Here is a 25014-nt window from a genome sequence, read left to right as displayed (position 1 = left end):
ACAACCCAGGACGCTGCAGTTTATAGCAGCACGGACAGAAACAGAGACAGTGTGGCCTGGAGAGCAGGCTGTGGTCTCTGCTCTGAGGCAGAGGGTTGGAAACGGTCTCTTCTGCTCTGACTTGCGGAAGAGACGCGGAAAGCCGCCAGGGAAAGGTGCCAGAGAACAAAAGCCCCAAAGACTGATGCCCACTGAGGCCATCCCCCTCCACAGGGACACAGGGCAACTCCGCCCAAACAGGGTTGCCTGAGTAACAGCACGGCAGGCCCCTCCCACAGAAGACAGGGGGAAAACAAGAGGCCAGCAACCCTAAGGTCCCAAGAAAACAGGTGCATCTTGCTTGGGTTCTGGTCAATAATTTGGACTCTATACATTCCCTCAAACACCCATCAACAGAATGACTAGGAGGAGGAGCCCCCCAAAACAGAAAAGACTCAGAGATTATGACTTATGCTGCAGATTTACAAATGGATGCAGATATAACCAAGATGTCAGAGATGGAATTCAGGCTAGCAATTGTGAAGACAATGGCTAGAATGGAGAAATCAATTAATGGCAACATAGAGTCTCTAAGGGCAGAAATAAAAGGGGAATTGGCAGAACTTAAAAATGCTATCAATGAGATCCAATCCAATCTAGATAATCTAACAGCTAGGGTAACTGAGACAGAAGAGAGAATAAGCGATCTGGAAGACAGTATAATGGATAAAAAGGGAAAAGAGGAGGCCAGGGAAAAACAACTCAGAATCCATGAAAATAGAATCAGAGAAATAAGTGACACCATGAGGCATTCCAATGTCAGAATAATTGGAATCCCGGAGGGAGTGGAGAGAGAGAAAGGGCTAGAAGATGTATTTGAGCAAATCGTAGCTGAGAACTTCCCTAATCTGGGGAATGAAACAAACATTTGAGTCCTAGAGGTAGAGAGGATCCCTCCTAAGATCAAGGAAAACAGGCCAACACCCCGGCATGTAATAGTAAAACTTGCAAATCTTAGAACCAAAGAAACCATCTTAAGGGCAGTTAGGGGGAAGAGATTCCTTACATACAGAGGGAGGAACATCAGAATAACGTCAGACCTATCCACAGAGACCTGGTAAGCCAGAAAGGCCTGGCAAGATATATTCAGGGTACTAAATGAGAAGAACATGCAGCCAAGAATACTTTATCCGGCAAGGCTTTCATTTAGAATGGATGGAGAGATGCAGAGCTTCCACGACCGGCAGAAGTTGAAAGAATATGTGACCACTAAGCCGGCCCTGCAAGAAATATTAAGGGGGGTTCTATAAAAGGAGAAAGACCCCAAGAGTGATCTACAACAGAAATTTACAGGGACAATCTATAAAAACAACGTCTTCACAGGCAACATGATGACAATTAATTCATATCTTTCAATAATCACTCTCAACATGAATGGCCTAAACGCTCCCATAAAACGGCACAGGGTTGCAGATAAAAAGACAGGACCCATCCATATGCTGTCTACAAGAGACTCATTTTGAGTCTCTCCCATTTTGAGTATCTCCCTAAAGATACATCCAGACTGAAAGTGAAGGGATGGAAATCTATCTTCAATGCCAGCGGACCTCAAAAGAAAGCTGGGGTAGCAATTCTTATATCAGACAAATTAGATTTTAAACTAAAGTCTGTAATAAGAGACACAGAAGGACACTATAGCATTCTTAAAGGGTCTATCCCACAAGAAGATCTAACAATTGTAAATATCTATGCCCCCAACATGGGAGCAGCCATCTACATAAGCCAACTGTTAACCAAAATAAAGAGTCATATTGATAACAATACGTTAATTGTAGGAGACCTCAATACTCCACTCTCAGCAATAGACAGATCATCTAAGCAGAAAATCAACAAGGAAACAAGAGCTTTGAATGACACATTGGACCAGATGGACCTCATAGATATTTACAGAACATTCCACCCTAATACAACAGAATACTCATTCTTCTCAAGCTCACATGGAACTTTCTCCAGAATAGACCATATACTGAGTCATAAATCAGGTCTCAACTGATACCAAAAGATTGAGATTATTCCCTGCATATTCTCAGACCACAATGCTCTAAAACTGGAACTCAATCACAAAAAAAAAAAAATTTGGCAGAAATTCAAACACTTGGAAGCTAAAGACCACTCTGCTCAAGAATGTTTGGGTCAACCAAGAAATCAAAGAAGAACTTAAACAATTCATGGAAATCAATGAGAATGAAAACACATCGGTCCAAAACCTATGGGATACTGCAAAGGCGGTCCTAAGGGGGAAATACATAGCCATCCAAGCCTCACTCAAAAAAATAGAAAAATCCCGAATTCACCAACTAACTCTACACCTCAAAGAACTAGAGAAAAAGCAACAAACGACGCCTAAGCCATGCATTAGAAGAGAAATAATTAAAATTAGAGCAGAAATCAATGAATTAGAAACCAGAAACACAGTAGATCAGATCAATGAAACTAGAAGTTGGTTCTTTGAAAGAATTAATAAGATTGATAAACCACTGGCCAGACTTATCCAAAAGAAGAGAGAAAGGACCCAAATTAATAAAATTATGAATGAAAGGGGAGAGATCACGACTAACACCAAGGAAATAGAAACAATTATTAGAAATTATTATCAACAACTATATGCCAATAAACTGAGCAATCTGGATGAAATGGAGGCCTTCCTGGAAACCTATAAGCTGCCAAGCTGAAACAGGAAGAAATTGACAACCTGAATAGGCCAATAACCAGTAATGAGATTGAAGCAGTGATCAAAAACCTCCCAAAAAACAAGAGTCCAGGGCCTGATGGATTCCCTGGGGAATTCTATCAAACATTCAAAGAAGAAATAATACCTATTCTACTGAAGCTATTTCAAAAAATAGAAACAGAAGGAAAACTTCCAACCTCATTCTATGAGGCCAGCATTACCTTAATCCCCAAACCAGGCAAAGACCCCAGCAAAAAGGAGAATTTCAGACCGATACCCCTGATGAATATGGATTCCAAAATCCTCAACAAAATCCTAGCTAATAGGATCCAACAATACATTAAAAGGATCATCCACCAGGACTAAATGGGATTTATCCCCAGGATGCAAGGGTGGTTCAACATTTGCAAATCAATCAGTGTGATAGAACACATTAATAAGAGGAGGGAGAAGAACCATATGGTCCTCTCAATTGATGCAGAAAAAGCATTTGACAAAATACAACATCCTTTCCTGATTAAAACTCTCCAGAGTATAGGGATAGAGGGAACATTCCTCAAGCTCATAAAATCCATCTATGAAAAACCCACAGCAAATATCATCCTCAGTGGGGAAAAGCTGAGAGCCTTTCCCTTAAGATCAGGAACACGTCAAGAGTGCCCACTCTCACCACTGTTGTTCACCATAGTACTAGAAGTTCTAGCAACAGCAATCAGACAACAAAAAGAAATAAAAGGTATTCAAATTGGCAAAGAAGAAGTCAAACTCTCTCTTTTCGCAGACGACATGATACTTTATGTGGGGAACCCAAAAGACTCCACCCCCAAATTACTAGAACTCATCCAGCAATTCAGTAATGTGGCAGGATACAAAATCAATGCACAGAAATCAGTTGCTTTCTTATACACTAACAACGCAACTGCAGAAAGAGAAATTAAAGAAACGATTCCATTTACAATAGCACCAAAAACCATAAGATACCTCAGAATAAACCGAACCAAAGAGGTAAAGGATCTATACTCTAGGAACTACAAAACACTCATGAAAGAAATTGAAGAAGACACAAAAAGATGGAAAAATATTCCATGCTCATGGATCGGAAGAATAAGCATTGTTAAAATGTTTATGCTACCCAGAGCAATCTATACCTTCAATGCCATCCCGACCAAAATTCCAATGACATTTTTCAAAGTGCTGGAACAAACAATCCTAAAATTTGTATGGAATCAGAAAAGACCCCGAATCGCCAAGGAGATGTTGAAAAAGAAAAACAAAGCTGGGGGCATCACGTTGCCCGATTTAAAGCTCTATTACAAATCAGTGATCACCAAGACATCATGGTACTGACACAAAAACAGACATACAGACCAATGGAACAGAATAGAGAACCCAGATATGGACCCTCATCTCTATGGTCAAATAATCTTTGACAAAGCAGGAAAAAACATGCAATGGAAAAAAGACAGTCTCTTCAATAAATGGTGCTGGGAAAATTGGACAGCCACATGAAGAACAATGAAACTTGACCATTCTCTAACACCATTCACAAAGATAAACTCAGAGTGGATGAAAGACCTCAATGTGAGACAGGAATCCATCAAAATCCTAGAGGAGAACATAGGCAGTAACCTCTTTGACATCGGCCACAGCAACTTCTTTCAAGATACATCTCCAAAAGCTAGTAAAACAAAACCAAAAAGAACTTTTGGGACTTCATCAAGATAAAAAGCTTCTGCACAGCAAAGGAAACAGTCAACAGAACAAAGAGGCAACCCATGGAATGGGAGAAGATTTTTGCAAATGACACTACAGATAAAGGGCTGGTATCCAAAATCTATAAAGAACTTCTCAAACTCAACACCCAAAAAACAAATAATCAAGTCAAAAAATGGGCAGAAGAGATGAACAGACACTTCTCTGAAGAAGACATACAAATGGCTAACAGACACATGAAAAAATGTTCATCATCATTAGCCATCAGGGAAATCCAAATCAAAACCACACTGAGATACCACCTTACACCAGTTAGAATGGCAAAAATGGACAGGGAAAGAAACAACAAATGTTGGAGAGGTTGTGGAGAAAGCAGAACCCTCTTACACTGTTGGTGGGAATGCAAGTTGGTACAGCCACTTTGGAAAACAGTATGGAAGTTCCTCAAAAAGTTAAAAATAGAACTACCCTATGACCCAGCAATTGCACTACTGGGTATTTACCCCAAAGACACAGATGTAGTGAAAAGAAGGGCCATATGCACCCCAATGTTCATAGCAGCAATGTCTGCAATAGCCAAACTGTGGAAAGAGGCGAGATGCCCTTCAACAGATGAATGGATAAAGAAGATGTGGTCCATATATACAATGGAATATTACTCAGCCATCAGAAAAGATGAATACCCAACTTTTACATCAACATGGATGGGACTGGAGGAGATTATGCTAAGTGAAATAAGTCAAGCAGAGAAAGTCAATTACCATATGGTTTCACTTATTTGTGGAACATAAGGAATAGCATGGAGGACATTAGGAGAAGGAAGGGAAAAATGGGGGGGGGAATTGGAGGGAGAGATGAACCATGAGAGACTATGGACCTGAGAAACAAACTGAGGGTTCTAGAGGGGAGGGGGGAGGGGGGATTGGTTAGCCTGGTGATGGGTATTAAGGAGGGCACGTACTGCATGGAACACTGGGTGTTATACGAAAACAATGGATCGTGGATCACTACATCAAAAACTAATGATGTATTGTATGGTGACTAACATAACATAATAAAATTAGAAACTAAAAAAAAAGAATGAAAGGGGGGAGGGAGGAGGGAGGGAGGGGGGGAAGAAAAATAAAGACCTAAATAAATTGAAGGATATATCCTGTTCATGGATTGGAAGACTCGATGTTATAAAAAAAAGGTTAGTTCTTCACAAATGTATCTATTGATTCAGTAAAATGCCAATTCAAAATCCAACAAGATATTTTGTGGAAATGATTCTAAAATTTTTATAGAAATGTTAAAAGCCAAGAATAGCCAAGATAATCTTGAAGAAGGAAAACAGAGGACTTACACTACCATATATCAAGTCTTATTATAAAGCTACAAGAATTAAAATAGAGTCATTTTTTAAGCCTACAGTACTCAGTATTTCCAGGCAGTCTCCCTTCCATGTTCAAAAAATAAATCAATGGAACAGAATAAAGAACACAGAAACAAACTCATACATACGTAATCACTTGATTTGTCTAAGATGGTTCTGTGGTGCAATAGAGAATGGATGGTGAATGATACTAAATCAATCAAGTATTCATTTGAAAATAAATGAATATCCCTACTTCACATTATACAAAAAAAAAAAAACCACTTCTAAATGGAATGTAGAATAATGTAAAAGGCGATAAAAATCAGTCTTCTAAAAGGTAGAACTAGAAAATACCTTCATGTCCTCAAGATAGGAAAACACTTTTTAAACTAGTTACAAAAGCGGGCGCCTGGGTGGCTCAGTCATTAAGCGTCTGCCTTTGGCTCAGGTCATGATCCTGGGGTCCTGGGATCGAGTCCCGCATCGGGCTCCCTGCTCGGCAGGAAGCCTGCCTCTCCCTCTCCCACTCCCCCTGCTTGTGTTCCTGCTCTCGCTATCTCTCTCTCTGTCAAATAAATAAATAAAATCTTTTAAAAATAATTTAAAAAAAAATAAAATAAAATAAACTAGTTACAAAAACAGTAACCATGAGGGAAAAGATTTATAAATTGGACTTAATTGAAATTAGGGATTTCTTTTTATTAAAAGACACCATTAAGAGAGTAAAAAGGCAAGCCAGTGAATGGGAGAAGACATTTGTAATACATGTATCCAACAAAAGATGTATATTCCTAATATAGAAAGAGTTCCTACAAATCAATAGAAGAAAAATAAACTATCTAATAGAAAAGTGGGCAAAATATTTGTGTGATCTACTTCATAAAATAGGATATCCAAATGGCCAATAAACCTCATAAGTCAAAAGGGAAATAACCTGGCCAATAAACCTCAGAAGTCAAAAGGGGAACAAAAATCAAAGCCACAATGAGATACCAGCCCAACAGATACCACACATCAGATCTAAAATTAAAAACTGACAATGCAGGGGCAACCTGGGTGGCTCAGTAGGTTAAGTGTCTGATTTTTTATTTTGGCTCAGAATCTCAGGATTGTGAGCTCAAGCCCTGCATCAGGCTCTGCATTGGGCATGAAGCCTGCTTAAGATTCTCTCTTCCCCTCTTTCTCCCCCTCCCCACAATCCCCGTCTCCCTCACTAAAAAAACAAACAAACAAACAAACAAAAAGACTGACAATGTAAATATTAAGAAGTATCCAAAACAACTGGAATTCACATATATTACTAGCTTATTTTCTCTCCCTGTTCTATACATTCTCCCTGGGTGATTTCATTCATGTCTGTGGTTTCAACTACCATTAATATGATGACAATCTCTAATTTTTTCAGTCTGAACTCCAAACAAGAATATCCAATTGCCTGTTGAAAATGTTCATTAAATTAGGCTTTGAGAGGGGTACCTGGTTGGCTCAGTTGGTTAAGTGTCTGCCTTCAGCTCAGGTCATGAACCCAGGACCCTGGGATGGAGCCCCATGTCAGGCTCCCTGCTTAGTGGGGAGTCTGCTTCTCCCTCTCCCTATGCCACTCCCCCTGCTTGTGCACTCACTCTCTTGATCTCTCTCTCTCTCTTTTTTTTAAAGATTTTATTTATTTATTTGGGAGAGAGAATGAGATAGAGAGAGCACGAGAAGGGGGAGGGTCAGAGGGAGAAGCAGGCTCCCCGCTGAGCAGGGAGCCTGATGCGGGACTCGATCCCAGGACTCCAGGGTCATGACCTGAGCCGAAGGCAGTGGCTTAACCAACTGAGCCACCCAGGCGCCCATTGATCTCTCTCTCTTAAATAAATAAAATCTTTTAAAAAATTATCCCTTGAGAACCCAGATTCAAGATGTCAAAAATCGAACTCCTTAACTTTTACCCCAAGTCTATTCTTCCTCCAGTATTTCCTATCTCCATGAATTGTTATAACAAGTCAACCATGGCAGACACTTGATTCCACTACTTTCAGTGTCCACATCCAGAAGACTTTAAAATGCTATTGATTGCATGCCCATATTATCTCAAAATTTTGCCCCTCCTTTTTTTTTAAATTTTTTTATTGTTATGTTAATCCCCATACATTACATCATTAGTTTTAGATGTAGTGTTCCATGATTCATTGTTTGTGCGTAACACCCAGTGCTTCATGCAGAACGTGCCCTCTTTAATACCCATCACCAGGCTAACCCATCCTCCCACCCCCCTCCCCTCTAGAACCCTCAGTTTGTTTTTCAGAGTCCATTGTCTCTCATGGTTCATCTACCCCTCCGATTTCCCCCCCTTCATTCTTCCCCTCCTGCTATCTTCTTCTTTTTTTTTTTCTTAACATATATTGCATTATTTGTTTCAGAGATACAGATCTGAGATTCAACAGTCTTGCACAATTCACAGCACTTACCAGAGCACATACCCTCCCCAGTGTCTATCACCCAGTCACCCCATCCCTCCCACCCCACCCCCCGCTCCAGCAACCCTCAGTTTGTTTCCTGAGATTAAGAATTCCTCATATCAGTGAGGTCATATGATACATGTCTTTCTCTGTTTGACTTACTTCAGTCAGCATAATACCCTCCACTTCCATCCATGTCGTTGCAAATGGCAAGATCTCATCCCTTTTGATGGCTGCATGATATTCCATTGTATATATATACCACATCTTCTTTATCCATTCATCTGTTGATGGACATCTTTTGCCCCTCCTTTTATCCCCATCAGAACCAGCTTGGTCTAGTCTTCATGTAGTGTGGCTGTAGTTCTCCCTTCCTTTAGTCTTGCCATTCACATATTCATATTTCACACTGCTTTCAGCGATGTTATAAAACCATAAGCTAAAAACACAGCCATTTTGAACCATATACAATTTTCTTTCTGCCTCTTCTAACATATATGTTTTCCCATGTGCTGCTCGCTTTGCCTTGAACATGCTTTTCCTCCATCTGAGTCTCTTACTAATTCACACCCATCTTTCAAGTATTGACTTAGGTTCAACTCCTCCTTCAGGCTTCCCTGGCCTCTGATGTAGATGTTAGCCCTCTGCATGCCCTTACTCTCTCATATATATCTTCACTTCTCTCATAGCATTTATCTTACTGTGCGGTCACAATTGGCCTATTTTCTGTCTTCTCAACTAAAATTTTCTAACTTTACTCAAGTCTCTATCTTTAAAAATCTTCCTTGGCTATGCTACCTAAAACAGCACTCAACAAGCCCCTACTCCCCAACTTTATCACTCTCTATTCTTTTACTCTGCTTTACTTTTTCTAATGGTATTAATAACCACCCAACAAAGTATTATCTATTCATTTGCTCATGTTTAGTTTCAGATTTCCCACATACACTCCATGACAGCAATGTGTCTTATTTCACCACTGTATTTCCATAACTTAGAAGAGTCCGTGACACATAAGTCCTAGATAACTATGTGATAGACAGAAGTATGTATCCTTTGTATGTAAAATTTCCAACTTTTACATCATTGAATCCTCAGCACTCAGAACTAGTGTTACTGGCACAAAGTATATATCTAATAAACATTTGATGAATTAACAGAGAGATGGCCCTAAAAACTGCTCTAACAAAAAGATATGTTAAATATGTATTATCTCATATATGAGGTGTGTGGTTTGTCTGTAAGTTATATAAATAAGGGATGTGTTAAAAATTACTTAATACCAAGAAAAACAACCTTGTATTAGGAAATAAATAATGATGGCTAGCACCTTTGTTTAAAAATCAGGTAATTTGGGCTTTATGGTAGGCATAATTCTAAAGATGTCCCCCAAGATTCCCATTCCCTGGCTATTCAATCACATACTATTCAAGGCACTGCTCTGAAAAGACACTGCAGGTGTTACTTCAAGAAGCAAGAAAAATCTCAAATAAACAACCTAACCTTACAAAAAAAGCTAGAAAAAAACAACAAATGAAACCTAAAGGCAGCAGAAGGAAGGAAATAATAAAGATCAGAGCAGAAATAAATGATATAGAAACTAAAAAACAGAACAGATTGATGAAACCAGGAGCTGGTTCTTTGAAAAAAACAATAAAATGTATAAACTTCTAGCCAGACTTATCAAAAAGAAAAGAGGAAGGACCTAAATAAATAAAATCACAAATGAGAGAGGAGAAATAACAACCAATGTCACAGAGATACAAACCATGAAAACATAAATATGAAAATACAAAATATGAAAAATATATGCCGACAAATTGGACAACCTGGAAGAAATGGACAAATTCCTAGACATGTGTACACTACCAAAACTATGACAAGGACTTCACAGGCAACATGGTGGCAATAAAATCATACCTTTCAATAATCACTCTCAATGTGAATGGTCTAAATGCTCCCATGAAACAGCACAGGGTTGCAGATTGGATAAAAAGACATGACCCATCCATATGCTGTCTACAAGAGACTCATTTTGAAAATAATGACACCTCCAGACTGAAAGTGAGGGGATGGAAAACCATTTTTCATGCCAAAGGACCTCAGAAGAAAGCTGGGGTAGCAATTCTCATATCAGACAAATTAGATTTTAAGCTAAAAACTGTAGTAAGAGATACAGAAGGACACTATATCATTCTTAAAGGGTCTATCCAACAAGAAGATCTAACAATTGTAAACATCTATGCCCCCAACATGGGAGCAGCCAACTACATAAGCCAACTATTAACCAAAATAAAGAAACATATTGATAATAATACTTTAATAGTAGGCAACCTCAACACTCCACTCTCAGCAATAGACAGATCATCTAAGCAGAAGATAAACAAAGAAACAAGAGCTTTGAATGACACACTGGACCAGATGGACCTCATAGATATATACAGAACATTCCACCCTAAAACAATAGAATACTCATTCCTCTCAAATGCACATGGAACTTTCTCCAGAATACACCACATACTGGGTCACAAATCAGGTCTCCACCAATACCAAAAGAATGAGATTATCCCCTGCATATTCTCAGACCACAGTGCTTTGAAACAGGAACTCAATCACAAGAAAAAAATTGGAAGGAATTCAAACACTTGGAAGCTAAAGACCATCTTGCTTAAGAATGTTTGGGTCAACCAGGAAATTAAAGAAGAAATTAAACAATTCATGGAAACCAATGAGAATGAAAACACATCAGTCCAAAACTTACGGGATACTGCAAAGGCAGTCGTAAGGGGAAAATACATAGCCATCCAAGCCCCACTCAAAAAAATAGAAAAATCCCAAGTACGCAAGCTAATTTTACACCTTAAAGAACTGGAGAAAGAACAACAAATAAAGCCTAAGCCAAGCAGGAGAAGAGAAATAATTAAGATTAGAGCAGAGATCAATGAATTAGAAACCAGAAATACAGTAGAGCAGATCAGCAAATCTAGAAGCTGGTTCTTTGAAAGAACTAATAAGATCAATAGGTCACTGGCCAGACTTATCCAAAAGAAAAGAGAAAGGACCCAAATCAATAAAATTATGAATGAAAGAGGAGTGATCACGACTAACACCAAGGAAATAGAAACAATTATTAGAAATTATTATCAACAACTGTATGCCAATAAATTAAGCAACCTGGAAGAAATGGATGCCTTCCGGGAAACCTATAAACTACCAAGACTGAAACAGGAAGAAACTAACAATCTGAATAGACCAATAACCAGTAAGGAAATTGAAGCAGTGATCAAAAACCTCCCAAAAAACAAGAGTCCAGGGCCTGACAGATTCCCAGGGGAATTCGACCAAACATTTAAAGAAGAAATAAATACCTACTCTCCTGAAGCTGTTTCAAAAAATAGAAATAGAAGGAAAATTTCCAAAATCGTTCTATGAAGCCAGCATTACCTTGATCCCAAAACCAGGCAAAGACCCCATCAAAAAGGAGAATTACAGACCAATATCCCTGATGAATATGGATGCCAAAATTCTCAACAAGATCCTAGCCAATAGGAACCAACAGTACATTAAAAGGATTATCCATCACGACAAGGTGGGATTTATTCCCGGGATGCAAGGGCGGTTCACCATTCACAAATCAATCAATGTGATAGAACACATTAATAAGAGGAGAGACAAGAACCATATGATCCTCTCAACTGATGCAGGAAAAGCATTTGACAAAATACAGCATCTTCCCTGATTAAAACTCTTCAGAGTGTAGGGATAGAAGGAATATTCCTCAAATTCATAAAAACCATCTATGAAAAACCCACAGTGAACATCATTCTCAATGGGGAAGAGCTGACGGGGCGCCTGGGTGGCTCAGTCGTTAAGCGTCTGCCTTAGTGTCATCCCAGAGTCCTGGGATCGAGCCCTGCATCGGGCTCCCTGCTCAGCAGGAAGCCTGCTTCTCCCTCTCCCACTCCCCCTGTTCATATTCCCTTTCTCGCTCTCTTTCTGTGTGTCAAATAAATAAAATCTTAAAAAAAAAATGGGGAAGAGCTGAGAGCTTTTCCCTTAAGATAAGGAACACAACAAGGATGCCCACTCTCACCACTATTGTTCGACATAGTACTAGAAGTCCTAGCATCAGCAATCAGACAACAAAAAGAAATAAAAGGTATTCAAATTGGCAAAAAAGAAGTCAAACTCTCTCTCTTCACAGATGACATAGCAATCAGACAACAAAAAGAAATAAAAGGTATTCAAATTGGCAAAAAAGAAGTCAAACTCTCTCTCTTCACAGATGACATAGCAATCAGACAACAAAAAGAAATAAAAGGTATTCAAATTGGCAAAAAAGAAGTCAAACTCTCTCTCTTCACAGATGACATAGCAATCAGACAACAAAAAGAAATAAAAGGTATTCAAATTGGCAAAAAAGAAGTCAAACTCTCTCTCTTCACAGATGACATAGCAATCAGACAACAAAAAGAAATAAAAGGTATTCAAATTGGCAAAAAAGAAGTCAAACTCTCTCTCTTCACAGATGACATAGCAATCAGACAACAAAAAGAAATAAAAGGTATTCAAATTGGCAAAAAAGAAGTCAAACTCTCTCTCTTCACAGATGACATAGCAATCAGACAACAAAAAGAAATAAAAGGTATTCAAATTGGCAAAAAAGAAGTCAAACTCTCTCTCTTCACAGATGACATAGCAATCAGACAACAAAAAGAAATAAAAGGTATTCAAATTGGCAAAAAAGAAGTCAAACTCTCTCTCTTCACAGATGACATGATGTTTTTGTGGAAAACCCAAAAGACTCCACTCCCAAATTACTAGAACTCATACTGCAATTCAGTAATGTGGCAGGATACAAAATCAATGCACAGAAATCAGTTGCTTTCCTATACACTAACAATGTAATTGTAGAAAGAGAAACCATTTACAATACCACCAAAACCATAAGATACCTTGGAATAAACCTCACCAAAGAGGTAAAGGATCTATACTCTAAAAAGTATAAAACACTTATGAAAGAAACTGAAGAAGACACAAAAAGATGGAAAAACCTTCCATGGTCATGGATTGGAAGAATAAACATTGTTAAAATGTCTATGCTGCCCAGGGAAATCTATACTTTCAACACCATCCCAATCAAAATACCAATGGCATTTTTCAAAGAGCTGGAACAAACAATCCTAAAATTTGTATGGAATTAGACAAGACCCTGAATCACCAAGGAAATGTTGAAAAAGAAAAACAAATCTGGGGGCATCGTGTTGCCTGATTTCAAGCTATATTACATTACAAAGTTGTGATCATCAAGACAGCATGGTACTGGCTCAAAAACAGACACATAGGTCAATGGAACAGAATAGAGAGCCCAGATATAGACCCTCAACTCTATGGTTAACTAATATTTGACAAAGCAGTAAAAAATATCCAATGGAAAAAAGACAGTCTCTTCAATAAATGGTGCTGGAAAAATTGGGCAGCTATACACAGAAGAATGAAACTCGACCATTCTCTTATACCATACACAAAGATAAACTCTAAATGGATGAAAGACCAATGTGAGATAGGAATCCATCAAAATCCTAGAGGAGAACATAGGCAGGAACCTCTTCAACATCGGCAACAGCAACTTCTTTCAAGACACATCTCCAAAGGCAAGAGAAACAAAAGTGAAAATGAACTTTTGGGACTTCATCAAGATAAAAAGCTTCTGCACAGCAAAGGAAACAGTCAACAGAACAAAGAGGCAACCCATGGAATGGGAGAAGATTTTTGCAAATGACATTACAGATAAAGGGCTGATATCTAAGATCTACAAAGAACTTATCAACCTCAACACCCAAAAAACAAATAATCAAGTCAAAAAATGGGCAGAAGACATGAACAGACACTTCTCCAAAGAAGACATACAAATGGCTAACAGACACATGAAAAAATGTTCAACATCATTAGCCATCAGGGAAATTCAAATCGAAACCACACTGAGATACCACCTTACACCAGTTAGAATGGCAAATATTAACAAGGCAGGAAACAACAAATGTTGGAGAGGTTGTGGAGAAAGCAGAACCCTCTTACACTGTTGGTGGGAATGCAAGTTGGTACAGCCACTTTGGAAAACAGTATGGAAGTTCCTCAAAAAGTTAAAAATAGAACTACCCTATGACCCAGCAATTGCGCTACTGGGTATTTACCCCAAAGACACAGATGTAGTGAAAAGAAGGGGCACATGCATCTCAATGTTCATGGCAACAATGTCCACGATAGCCAAACTGTGGAAGAAGCCAAGATGCCCTTCAACAGATGAATGGATAAAGAAGATGTGGTCCATATATACAATGGAATATTACTCAGCCATCAGAAAGGATGAATACCCATCATTTGCACTGACATGGATGGAACTGGAGGGGATTATGCTATGTGAAATAAATCAACCAGAGAAACACAATTATTATATAGTTTCACTTATTTGTGGAACATAAGGAATAGCATGGAAGACATTAGGAGAAGGAAGGGAGAAAATGAAGGGGGGAAATCGGAGGAGGAGATGAACTATGAGAGACTATGGACTCCGGGAAACAGACTGAGGATTTCAGAGGGGAGGGGGGTGGGGGGATGGACTGGCCTGGTGATGGGTATTAAGGAGGGCATGTATTGCAATGAGCACTTGGGTGTTATATGCAAACAATGAATCATGGAACACTACATCAAAAACTAATGAAATACTGTATGTGACTAACATAACATAATTAAAAAAATTAAAATTAAAAAATTAAATTTAATTTAAATTTAAATGTTATATATATATATATATATATATATATATATATATATATAATCACATGAGCCCTTAAGAAGAAGAGAGAAAGGCAGGAAAACAGAAGAGCTGCAACAGAAGAGATCAGTGAGTTTACCCTAGTTGCTGGTTTTGAAGATGAAAACAGAGAGCCACAAGCCAAAGAATATGGGTGGCCTCCAGAAGCTGTGCACAGCCTCTGGCAGATAGCTAGCAAGGAAACAGGCTCCTCAGTCCTACAACCACATAGCATTGAATTCTGCCAACAATTTGCATCAGCCTGAAGGCTGATTCTTTCTGAGAGCCACCAGATAAGAGCCCAGGGCTGCTGCCAGTTTTATTTCAGCCTCATGAAACTAAACAGAGAAGCCAACTGAGCCACCCAGACTTTTGGCCTACAGAACTGTGAGATAATAAACTTGTGTTGGTTTAAGCTACTAAATTTGTGGTAATTTATCATGGCAGCAGTAGAAAAGTAACAGGTTCATTTCCTATTCTCCCACCAGGTTGTAGGGACTCTGAACAAATTATTTCACATTTCTGTTTTAGTTTGGTATCAGGTTCTAACTAATAAATGGGCTTGAAGATAAATTAAGTAAAAAGAACTACTTGACAAATTAATTTTTTTAAGAATTGAGAACAATCTTAAAATTATTCTATTTGAATCTCCTTATTTTGCAGACTAGAAAATGGGGGTCCATATTCCTAATTAGTAAAAAAGCTGCAATTTGGGGCCAGTTCATAACTACCAGCCCAGTGTTCATTGACAACCTCATGTAACTGAGGCATTCGCAGATGACCGGTGGCAATATAAAGAAGCATCTGGGATGGTAGGGAGAAGGTCTGCAGCTGGCAGTAAGAAACCAGAAATTCCTTGGCTCCCTGACTTAGTAGTTAGGGGAAACCTGAGGATGTCATTCATTGCCTCAGAGCCTCAGTTCTCTTATCTGTACTATTGGAAAAATATTACCTGCCCTGCTTTCTTTACAGGGTTCAGATCAATAAGCAATTCTTGAGCACCTACTACATATTAAGTATTGCATTAAGTACTATGATATAAAGATAAACCTGGGTTCCTGATCTGAAATAATTTATTTATAAACAGATTATTTCAATGTTGTGTGATACATATTAGGCAAAAGTTAAACAAATGGGCCATGGGAATCCTGGGGAGGGTCATCTAATACAGACATCTAACCCAGACATGAAGACAGAGGAAATGAAGAATACTCCCGTATCTTGAAGAACAAGTAGATATGGTGCCAGCAAAAAAGGGCTTTCCAGGCAGGGGGACCAAGATGAGCCCAAATGTACCAACAAGAAATAGCACCATGTGAACTGCAAGTAGCCCTTTTTCCAAGAACCAAGAGTATGAAGAGAGAAGTTCACAGGCAAAAGCCAGATAATAAAAAACATTGTATGACTTGCTAGAGAATATGAACTTTGTCCTGTAGTCAGCAGAAGCCATTGGAAGGTTGGAAGCAAGAGGCAAAAAAAATATGGCAATGCAGAAGATGGATTAGTGAGCATGAAGGCTGAAAACATAGGTAGACACCATCACCACAGCGCAAGTGCAAGGTAATGAAGTCCTGAAATCGGAAAATGGTGGCAGAGGCTCAGAAGAGAACCATAAAATGAATCTTTAGAACAGGGGATTCTTAAACCCTGCTTTCTCCATAGAATTCCCCTGATCCCATGCAGACCTCCTGAATCAGAATCTCCAGGAGCAAGGCCAGGCACTTTTCTAAAAGTTACAGACAATTCTGATGAGCACCTCAGTTTCTGAGCTGTTCTAGAGCAGAGATTAACAAACTACAGCCATGGACCAAATCTGACCCACTGCCTGTTTTTATATAGTCCATGGGCTAAGATGGTTTTTACATTTTTAAATGGTTAAAAAAGTCAAGAAGAATATTACATGACACATGAAAATTATGTGAAATTCAAGTATCAGTGTCCATAAATTAAGTTTTATTGAACACTCATTTGTTCATATATTGTCAATGACTACTTTTGTACTATAATGGCAGAAGTGAGTAGTTGCAACAAGGATCATAAAGCCCAAAGACCCCAAAGCCTAAAATATTTACTATCTAGTCCTTTAGAGGAAAAATTGCTAAGTCCTGATCGAGAGCAGTCATTCTTACTCTTGGCTGCACATTGTAATCATCCGCATTTCCCAAGTCATATCTCTAGGGGTGCACCCCAGGCATCAGTATATTTTTTTAAGTGCCCTGGTGAGCTTTAACCTGCGCAGCCAGTGTTGAAAATGTTGAAAACAGCTGACTTAGAGAGTTATATTGATAGAACTTAGTGATTGTTTAGATGTGATTGGTAAAGGAAAGAAAGATTATATGGATTTAAAAACCAAGTTTTAGGATTGTTGTTATTATGAACGCCTTGAAGGCAAAGAATGAAATCTCCTTTCCATATCCCCAGTACCTAGTATTGAATCTGATGCAGTAAAAAGTGTTTACTAAGAATTTACTGTATGAATGCATGAACTAAGTACTCCTCATTGAAGCAGTCTCCATACAAAGTACTTGAGACATAGTTTATGTTCATTTCAGTTCCACAGAAAACTTTTGAAAAATAGGCCTTATCTACTTGCACAAAAATATAGGTTTCACTTTGACTGGACCTCCAGAGATTAGTAACGTTACAAAAAATTAAGAGAAAATTATAAATAAGTTATAAAACAATTGCCATTAAAAGTCAATTTTTAGTTACTCAACTTTCTGAAATCATAGTTTCCTTTTAACTCTGGCAGAAATTATTTTATAAATCTATTTTTAGCATTTAAGCTAATTCAAATAGTCAAATAGATGAGGTTATATCAGAGTATTATTTTTTTCTCTAAGGGTCTTTGCAAAACTTACAAAGCAAAGAATAAATATGATTTGAGATTTTAAAAAAATGATAAAGATCAAAACAAACTTAAGTTAGAGGTCATGTTTGAGTATAAGAAAAAGTAACAACCATTCACAAATTATTATTGTGGTGTCTAAAGTAGATCTAGATATCAATCATAGACAGTTAACTATTTCTATACTGTACAAGAATTGATACTAATTAGATTATGTCCCCCTCCCAACTCTGCTATGCTCATCAATATTCTCTACCTTTCTTCAGTGTACATATGCTATTGTGGAGACAAGAAGAGAAAGAGAAGGTGGAAAAAGTGGGAGGAATTCTACATATATGGGTACATCACTCTACAGAAAATCCTTAGTCATGGCAATGGGTATGGTATCTGTCCAGACTGCCATAAAGGCATGTCTGACTTTTGAAAAGCAATGTAAAATAAAAGTGTAATCTATTCTACTCCTATTAACTGTTTTTAACTGCACCAACTTTTATACAAAACAGCATAATAACAATGCTTTGATCAAAGATCCAAGATCACTGACTTATTGAGAAAACATTTGAGTTCACAGAGATTGGCCAGGGATGAAACAGTCCATGGAACTTCAACTAGAACACTTAGAGGTCTCAGGCAGGGAGAGCATAGTGACTTTCATGGGAAATGGTGACTGAGACGTGTTAGCATGTTTCACATTTCCATCTTTAAATGTTGCACATGATTCTGAAAAAGGCAAACTGTAAGATAGATGACAGATCATCAGTTGCTGAGGTTGGAAATGGAGAAAGGGTTGACAACTAAGGGGCAGCACAGGGAAACTTGGGGGGAGTGACAAAACTACATCTTGATGGTGGTGGTAGTTATGCAAACTATACATTTGTCAAAACTCATAGAGTTGTGCACCAAAAAGAGCTCATTTTATTGTATGTAAATTTTTAAAATATATAGAGTTAATTGTTTTTAGAATAAACTGAGTTGATAAACAGAACTGATAAGATGGTAAGACTTGGTTAGATCAGTAGTAACTTTCTAATATTACATAAAGATAATTCATGTTATTTTCTAATTGTTAACTAAAAGCTCTAATTGCCGAATGAAATGCACTATTTTCGATTAAATGTACAAATGAAAGCTAAACAGGACCCTTAGAAGAAGCAAAAATTAAGAAAACTTGACATAGAGAATATAAAGGTAAAATAAAAAATAGGTAAAATAAAAATAAAGTATATAAAGGGAAACACGTTTTGAGGACAATTTTGATGGTAAAAAGTAATCAAACAAAAAAAATCTTTGTTATAAAAAGCCAGCTAAGAAATGCAGTTCTGAGGCTGAGACTCCAGTTTCAGTTAAGAATATTTAATGCCAAGATTTTACAATCACTCAAAAAGTCTAAGGGTAAATAAACCAACCAGTGTATGTAAATTTTAAAATAAGAAATGTTAAATACTGTATACATATAAATCTAATTATCTTAGAAAACCTTTCATGCATTCATCAGAGAAAGGGACATATCCTTTATATAGACATCACTACAAAAAAGCATGTCTGTTAAAAGGAACACATTTATTCTCCCCATTTCTCTTGAGCCAACATTTCAGAATGAACACAGAAAGGATAGACAACCCATTTTCTCCACTTCTTTCCTCGATTCACCAGTCAAGGTGAATGGTAGATAATTCATGTAGATAAGTGTTTACTTTTCAGCCAATGGCTTGTGTAGCCAATATTCACTATAGCCATGAGGTAGATTCAGAAATCCCCTCAGATCAGCAAATGGAGAGAGCAGGGTGGCCTTGAAAATACACCCCACCAGTGTCCCTTCTTTTAGTTCTAGAACCAAAAGGGATACATGCATGCACAGAAGTTAATGTGTTTTGTTGGGTTTTTTTTCCATCTCGCTTTGTCAGCCCTCATGGGATGTTCTATAAAGTTTAATAATATGCTCAAGTCTGGGAATCACAGAATCAAGTTCTTTCTATTCCAGAATTATACTTAGACCTGTCAGACAGGTATGAAAACTGTACTGAAGGATGCATGAGCCAATTATGCTAACATGTTGGAGTTTCTTTTTAATAAGCCATTTTGCATTGGCTGCCAATGGTGAAGAATGTAGACTGAATAAAATCAGAAATAAACCAGGGGAAGGTCTGGGTGACTTTATTTAAAATCTGGGTGGGGTTGAGGGTGGGGACGAATTGACCCTTCTAACTAAACACAAACCCCAAGTAGTTATCAGAAAAAGGCACACAATGGTCTTATTGTTCTTATGAAAGAATGCTCAACGTCAACCATTATAAAAAAAAATGTAAATCAAAACAAGATAGCTTTTTCACTTACCAAACTGCAAACATTTTTAAGTTTCTAGTTGAGCATGACTGGGGAGAAATGGGCATTCTCCAACTGTTTGTCAAGGTGTAGGCATGACTCCCTAACTAGCAATTTACCCTACAGATATACTCACAGAAATTTCCAAAACACATGTATAAAAGGTAGTCTCAGCTTTGTTAATAACAAAAAATATATAAACAACTTCTTAAATAAACTATGATACATTCATAAAATGGAGTACTCTGTCATTTTAAAATGAACAAGCATATCGGTATGTGTTGATATAGAAGCATGTGCAAGATGTAAATTTTTAAAAATCAAAGATGACAATTCCAGCCAAAATGGAGTAACTCTACTACAGCTCTCTCTCCCACTAATGTAACTAAAAACTTTATACAAATTAAAAAAACAACTACAAGGGAACTGTGAAAAATTAATAATTCGAGCCAAATTGCACAAGGGAACCAAGGCTTAAAGAACCATCTATAATAGGAGTAAGTTTTGCCATCTTATTTCCCCCTTTATCATCCAGCTTTGACCCAAGGGTGACCCCAATGCAAAACTGAGCAGTGGATACAGGCAGCAAAACCTCTGAGAAAACCTATCTTTCTGGGGTGAGGAGTGGGAAAAGGGATCACAGTGAGTTGAAGAGATTAGGAGATACCCACTTATCCTTTTTTTGTTGTTCTCTTGTTTTATGTCATTAAAGTCCCTGGAGGAGAGAAGAAAGAGATTGATGCAAAAATAAATATCTGAAGAAACCTGTTGTAAGCCATAAATTCAGAGATTCATGAAGCTCAGCAAACCCTAAACAGCATAAAGTCAAAAAAAAAAAAAAAGCATGCACAGACACATAGCAACCAAATAACTCTACAGATCTACAGATCTGTACCTCTGAAACAAATAATGCAATATATGTTAAGAAAAAAAAAGAAGAAGAAGAAGAAGATAGCAGGAGGGGAAGAATGAAGGGGAGTAAATCGGAGGGGTAGACGAACCATGAGAGACGATGGACTCTGAAAAACAAACTGAGGGTTCTAGAGGGGAAGGGGGTGGGAGGATGGGTTAGCCTGGTGATGCGTATTGAGGAGGGCACGTTCTGCATGGAGCACTGGGTGTTATGCACAAACAATGAGTCATGGAACACTACATCTAAAACTAATGATGTAATGTATGGGGATTAACATAATAAAAAAATTTTTTAAAAATTTTAAAAAAAGATAAATATTTAAAATCTTGAAAGCAGCTGCAGAAAAATGACATATTACATATAGGAGAACAAAATTTTGACTGCAGAATTCTCATTAAAAGACATGGAAGCCAGAAGACAGCAGGACATCTTTAAAACATTGAAAGAAAAGAACTGTTGAGTTCTACAACCAGTAAAAATATCCTTCATGAATGATGACAAAATAAGGACATTCTCAGCTAAAGAAAAAATAAGATAATCTAAAACAATAACAAATTTAAAAGGATAGAAATCTTACAAAGTATGTTCTTGAACTATAATTAACTAGATATTAAACTAGATATCAAAACAGAAATAGGGATGCCTGGGTGGCTCAGTCCGTTAAGCATCTGCCTTCAACTCAGGTTATGATCCCAGGGTCCTGGGACTGAGTCCAGCATCGGGCTCCCTGCTCAGCAGGGAGCTTGCTTCTCCCTCTGCCTGCCGCTCCCCCTGCTTGTGTTCCCTCTCTCACTGTGTCTCTCTCTGTCAAATAAATAAATAATATCTTTAATAAAAAAAAGAAATATATCTGAAAAATCCCCAATTTGTAAAATGTAGACAACACACTTCTAAATAAACCATGGGTCAAAGAGGAAGTTGGGGGAAATTAGAAAATATTTTGACTGAATGAAAATGAAAAGATATTAAAATTTGCAGCATGAAGCTAAAAGAGTTCTTAAAGGGAAATTTATAACATTAAATCTTATGTTAGGAAAAAAAAAGGTCTCAGGGCACCTGGGTGGCCCAGTCAGCTAAGCATCTGCTTTTGGCTGAGGTCATGATCCCAGGGTCCTGGGATTGAGCCCGCTCCCTGCCGAGTGGGGATCCTGCTTCTTACTCTCCCTCTCTCTCCCTCTGCCTGCCGCTCTACCTGCTTGTGCTCTCTCACACTCTCTCTCTCTGTCAAATAAATAAATAAAATCTTAAAAAAAAAGAAAAAAAAGTCTCAATAATGAAAGAAAGTGGAAAAGGAAGAGCAAAGTACACCCAAACCAAATAGAGACAAGGAAAAGTCAAATCTGAGAACAGAAATCAATAAAATTTTAATAAGAAATTTGATGAAACCAAAACATGGTTCTTTGAAAAGGTCAATAATATTTGTAAACCTCTAGACAGAATGATCAAGAAAAAAGAGAAGACATAAATCACCAGTAGCAGGCATAAGAGATCCTACAGACATTAAAAGGATAATAAGGAAATACAACAAACAACTCTATGCTAATGAATTCAAGAACTTAAATCAAATGGGCCAGTGCCTTGAAAGACAGAAATTAACAAAACTCACTGAAAAAGAAATAAATAACCTGAATATTCCTATATCTATTAAAAAAAATTGAAAACATTCCCACAAAGAAAACTCCAGGCCCAGATGGTTTCACTGGAGATTTCTACCAAACATTTCTAGGAAAAAAATATAATTATCAACATAATTGATATATAAATATCAATTTTATGCTATCTCTTCCAGAAAATGAATTGAGAAAACACTTCCCAACTTATTTTATGAGCCAGCATCACACTGATACCAAAATTAGAAATAATGCACTGTAAGAAACTACAGACAAATATCATTATGACCACAAATGCCTAAATCATCAACAAAATTCTAGCAAATTATATTCAGCAACATATAAAATGTAATATATTATGAGCAAACTGGGATTTATCCAAGGAATATAAGGCTGGTTCAATATTTAAAAATCAATCAATGTAATTCACTATTAAGAATTTTTTTTAATCATAGATAATCTCAACTAATGAAAAAAGGAAGCCTTTGATAGGAGCTAACATCCATTCATGATAGAAATTCTCTGCAAAGTAGGAACAGAAGAGAATTTCCTCAACCTGATAAAGGACATCTATAAAAAATCTGTAGCTAACATAATACTTACCCAAGTTTTAATCTAAGTTATCCAAGCCTTAATCATCTAGTCTGTAAACTGAGGATATAAATATTTGCCTCTTGGATTTATTATGAAAGTCAAAGTTATTAGTACAATGCATAGCACATTAAAAATGGTGAAAATAGGGCACCTGGGTGGCTCAGTTGGTTAAGCGACTGCCTTCAGCTCAGGTCATGATCCCAGGGTCCTGGGATTGAGTCCTGCATCGGGCTACCTGCTCTGCAGGGAGCCTGCTTCTCCCTCTCCCACTCCCCCTGCTTGTGTTCCCTCTCTCGCTGTGTCTCTCTCTGTCAAATAAATAAATAAAATCTTTAAATAAATAAATAAATAAAAATGGTGAAAATAGTGGAACCATGGAGGGTGCAGAAGAGAAGAAAAAGAAGGTTCCTATTGTGCCAGAAATCCTTAAGAAAAAGCAAAGGAATTCCGCAGAGTTGAAGATCAAGTGTCTGAGAAAGAAGTTTGCCCAAAAAATTCTTTGAAAAAAGCAAGGAGGAAGCTTATCTATGAAAAAGCTAAGCATTACCACAAAGAATATAGGCAGATGTAAGGAACTGAGATTCGAAGGGTGAGGATGGCAAGAAAAGTTGGCAACTTCTCCATACCTGCAGAACCCAAACTGGCATTTGTCATCAGGATCAGAGGTAGCAGTGGTGTGAGCCCAAAGGTTCAAAAGGTGTTGCAGCTTCTTCACCTTCACCAGATTCTTCAATGGCACCTTTGTTAAGCTCAAAAAGGTTTCAGTTAACATACCAAGGATTGTGGAACCATATATAGCATGGGGGGACCCAACCCTGAAGTCGGTGTATGAATTGATCTACAAGTGTGGTTAAGGCAAAATCAACAAGTGAATTGCCCTGACAGGTAACACATTGATAGCTTGATCTCTTGGTAAATATGGCATCGTCTGCATGGAAGATCTGATTGACCAGGTCTACACTGTTGGAAAATGTTTCAAAGAAGAAAACAACTTTTTATGGCCCTTCAAATTATCTTCTCCACAAAGGGGAATGAAGAAAAAGCCCACCCATTTTGTAGAAGGTAGAGATGCTGGTAACAAGGAAGACCAGGTCAATAAGCTTATGAAGGATGAACTAAAGTATCTACCATGATTATTTTTGTAATCTGGTCAGTTAATAAATGACTACTTTCATATTGAAAAAAATGGTGAAAATAATAATTATTATATATGCAATAATAATAAAATTTATATTCATTACACATCAGTACTGCATTATTGGTTGGAATGTTGCATAGTCCAGAACTCAGAATGTCTGCAGTATTACCACACCCACACACACATACACATACACACACACATACACACACACACAGAGCACACATTGTAAAAAGCACAAGATGATTTTTAAAAAGTCAAACAAATAGGAAATTAAACTGGAAAAGGGAAATAATATCCTATGATTGATCATTCTTTATGATAATGAGCACTAGCAGTCACTTCCTAAAATCTACTCCATTGAAAAACAAAATGGAAAACATTGCAATGGATTTGAGATGAAATCTGTTGACAAAGTTGTCCCTGTAAGAGAATCCAATGCAAGACATAGTTTCAGACTCACAAAATCAAAGTTTCCTAGTGAAGGTGTTACTCATGGTTTTTCTTAAATCACAGTTCTCATTCATGAAAGTTACAACCAGTCTTCTGAA

General features: G+C 37.6%; 1 pseudogene; it reads left to right on the top strand.

Moving 5' to 3' along the window:
- The first annotated feature begins 23699 nt into the window (after positions 1-23699).
- LOC110578824 lies at positions 23700-24458 on the top strand (annotated as a pseudogene).
- Positions 24459-25014: the final 556 nt, after the last annotated feature.

Source organism: Neomonachus schauinslandi, chromosome 4 (assembly GCF_002201575.2).
Source record: "Neomonachus schauinslandi chromosome 4, ASM220157v2, whole genome shotgun sequence".
Lineage (NCBI taxonomy): Eukaryota > Metazoa > Chordata > Mammalia > Carnivora > Phocidae > Neomonachus > Neomonachus schauinslandi.
This window is presented reverse-complemented; position numbering and strand designations above follow the sequence as displayed.